Source organism: Otolemur garnettii, unplaced genomic scaffold, assembly GCF_000181295.1.
Source record: "Otolemur garnettii isolate 467f Iridium unplaced genomic scaffold, OtoGar3 scaffold00030, whole genome shotgun sequence".
Taxonomy (NCBI): Eukaryota; Metazoa; Chordata; class Mammalia; order Primates; family Galagidae; genus Otolemur; species Otolemur garnettii.
The window spans coordinates 7607295-7611272 of record NW_003852425.1 but is presented as its reverse complement, the minus strand read 5'-3'; the positions used below and the strand labels follow the sequence as shown (position 1 = coordinate 7611272).

The 3978-nt window shown below is 41.5% G+C and overlaps 1 protein-coding gene across 1 annotated transcript in view; it reads right to left on the bottom strand.

Moving 5' to 3' along the window:
* Window positions 1-3978, bottom strand: part of EPB41L4A (erythrocyte membrane protein band 4.1 like 4A) — a 218119-nt gene that overhangs the window by 109054 nt on the left and 105087 nt on the right. The window lies entirely within an intron of this gene.

The window sequence follows — 3978 nt, the reverse complement described above, 5'->3', positions numbered from 1 at the left end:
GCACACACTCACACGCAGACCTCAACAACGTACATGTACACACACACACGCAGACCTCAACAAGGTACATGTACACACACACACACGCAGTGCTCAACAACGTACGTGCACACACACACACGCAGACCTCAACAACGTACGTGCACGCACACACACGCAGACCTCAACAATGTACATGTACACACACTCACACGCAGACCTCAACAACGTACGTGCGCACACACACACGCAGACCTCAACAACGTACATGTACACACACACACTCACACGCAGACCTCAACAACGTACGTGAGCACACACACTCACACGTAGACCTCAACAACGTACATGTACACACACACTCATACACAGACCTCAACAACGTACGTGTGCACACACACACTCAGACCTCAACAACGTACGTGTACACACACACACTCACACGCAGACCTCAACAACGTACGTGTACACACACACTCATACACAGACCTCAACAATGTAGGTGCACACACACACACACATAGACCTCAACAACGTACGTGCACACACACACTCACACGCAGACCTCAACAATTTATGTGCACACACACTCACACGCAGACCTCAACAACGTACATGTACGCACACACTCACACACAGACCTCAACAACGTACGTGCACACACACACTCACACAGAGAAGACAGGACAGGACCAAATACGCCAGAATGCTGCTGGTTCCACCTCTGGTTGGTGATGTTCTGCACAATTTTTATTATCTATATTTTTCCTATTTTTCACATTTTCTACTATATATATAATTTTTTCATAATGAAGAAAGAGTATTGACAAACCAAATCTGTGGCTCTAAAGCCATCACCTGTCACTTTATCACAAAAAAAATTTTAAAGCACACCCACTCAAAGCCAGACACCTAAATTGTCTGTGGCAGGTAGACCATCTAAGTCGACCCCAATTACAGGACATAAATACACCACCAGGCAAACGCTTAACCAGAGAGCATGGCACACACCCACATGGGCAGGACCACCAATCTGTATTTCCTTTTGTGGAAAAAGCACCAGTTAATATATGTTATTTTCTTTTTTCCTAGAAGAACATACAAGAAATTACTAGCAATGGAAAACCTTGGGGAAAGGGACTACATTCTACTTTTAAATTGACCAGTTAGAATTGTCTTATGTATATCTTTTACCCTTTTTAGGGAAAAAAAAAAAATCAATGAGCCTATATAAAAGGATTAAGAATAATATTTCATTCCTAAACTTATCAAAATCTAAAAATACTTTCTTACAGATTTAAAAAGACATTTCTCATCTCATTCATTTATCACACAGAGAAGAACTAAGTCTACAAAAAAAATCATGTATGTGGGCAAATATAAAATAAATAAACACCTTAGGCAAAAGCACACAAGCCTCCTGGGGGACAGTGACATTATATTATGTTTTCACTAGAGGGATTTCTGTTTCAGACGGTGTAAATCTGCTCTGCCTGGTTCCAAAACTGTATACTTCTGAACTTTATCTTTCAAAAGATTTGTTACTTGGTGCACCAATTGGTGGTCACGGACACTAATTGTTTTTTCAGCAAAAACTTTCCCACACAAATAAAGATGTAAAACATGCTCTTGATTTTTACTTTATTTTATGACACAGTCTCACTTTGTCACCCTCAGTAGAGTGTCCTGGCATTATAGCTCATAGCAACCTCAAATTCCTAGGCTCAAGCAATCCTCCTGTCTCAGCCTCCCAAGTAGCTGGAACTACAGGCACCCTCCTTAATGCCCAGCTATTTTTTTTCCCCCACTTAGCAGGCCTGGGCCGAGTTTGAACCCACCAGCCCCAGAGTATGTGGCTGGCACCCTAACTGCTAAGCTATAGGCACATAACCAAAACCTGTTCTTTAGTAAAAGTCACTGAAACTGTGTAACTGACATAAAAACTGTGACATAAAAATAAAACTAGCAAGCCTGGGGTTACTTTAACTGAGTAAAGTCACAAATTTACAAGTTGGAGAAAGGAAATAAAATAGAATAAAGGAATAATGCATTTACAATATACAAACACAAGCTAATATTTGCAGTGGCTCAAATCCCTGTCCTGGCATTCAGGAAACAAGGCAAGGAAGGGCCTCATCCCTCTCCCGGCATCTATGGCTTCCTGTGTAAGGCATTTCTTATGCTAGAGCTTTTTTAAAAACTAAATTTGAAAATTGACTTTGCTAGAATTTATCCTTAGAATGGATTCCACATGTTTGAATTTTATATTTACTTAACCACTGTGCTTGTATTTGACAACTACACCTCTAATCCTGAACATAGATGTCAGGGAAGCACAGACTATTAAATATTTAGGAGAGGCAGGAAGTCCAGCCTCAGCTCATCCATCTGTGTCAATCAAGCTCTGTGTCCCTGAGCAGATGGGCCTGCCCGTGCCCGCCCGTGCCCGCCAGCGCCTGCAGCAGCACCTGGGGGAGGGGAGGAGCTTAGCTGCTGCAGAGTTGGTGCACAAAGGGAAGCGCCTCCCAGACCCAGCTGCTTCTGTTCTCTGGAACATGACAGATTACACCCTATTCAACAAGCCCGGCCATTTCAAATGGTCCAGTGATGAGGAGTTAAGCAAAAGTTTGAAAAATACCCAGGGAAAAATATTTAGCCCTAGCTAATTTTCTTAAGGACTTTAGGCCCAAATGAGCCCTCCATTTCACATATAAAATGGCTGTGTTCTAAATAATACATACATATATGAGATATATATATATGTAAAATAATGTACAATCATGTTTCATAAACGATTGATTCAACACAACACCAGGTACCACACAACCAGCACCACCAGGCACCATATGTAAGGGAGGTGATGCTCCAAGGATTTAAGCCACTTGCTTAAAATCACAGGGGAAAAAAACCAAACTTACTAACATCTAAAAAGCAGTGCATGTAGGGGCATTACCCTAACATTCTCTCAGGGAAAAAAGTAAGAATAATATCTTCAGAGCAAGCAATACTCTCATATACATCACAGTCTGTGCAGCAATCAAAGGCTATGGAAGTGGGCACTTTGGAGCAAGGGTCATGTCTAGCCAGCTCCTCTCTGGCTTCCTATCCTGACCACAAAATCAGGTGCTGATGATACAGATTACTAAAGTATTACTGTGAATCGATGTTATTCCACAGACTCAATGTTTAAGAAACCCTTGTGAGTGAAGCTCACATTGCTTCACTTTAGCAAAATATACAACATCCAGAAACTGGGAACTTTCTAATCTACCTTTTGTGGAGCCTAATGGGGAGGCCTTTAATGCTGAAGAGTTTCCCATTAGCTCAGGGATAAATAAATCAAGACTCATCTATGAGAATTCTGGTAACTAGCAAATGTTTCAAATTTTTAGAGATACTCCTGACTAGGGTACTAAAGATTTGATAGCCATTTGCCTTCACAATCAACCACTTCATGAGAAGAAATGAAAGTATTCTTCAGCTATTAGGTAACATTTCCTCAACTTCAAAATCGGCACTGAATTCTTATCATGCAAGTATTTAACAGTACTATATATTTTTTTTTTGAGACAGAGCCTCAAGCTATCCCCCTGGGTAGAGTGTCATGGCTTCACTGCTCACAGCAACCTCCAACTCCTGGGCTCAAGTGAATCTCCTGCCTCAGCCTCCCAAGTAGCTGGGACCACGGGCGTCCGCCACAACGCCCGGCTATTTTTTGGTTGCAGCAATTATTGTTGTTTGGCAGGCCCGGGCTAAATTCGAACCTGCCACCTTAGGTGTACGTGGCTGGCACCTTAGCCGCTTGAGCCACAGGCGCCGAGCCAGTACTATATTTTTGAGGATGAAAAAAGTGATTGAATCAAAGAGTGATTTTTATGTAAGATATTTAATACCATGTAAATAAACACACTTTGTGCTTTGGGACACTTTAATAATGAACCTTCAAACAATTTGCTTTTACCTTCATTGCCTTGACAGAAATCTTTTTTTTTTTTTTTT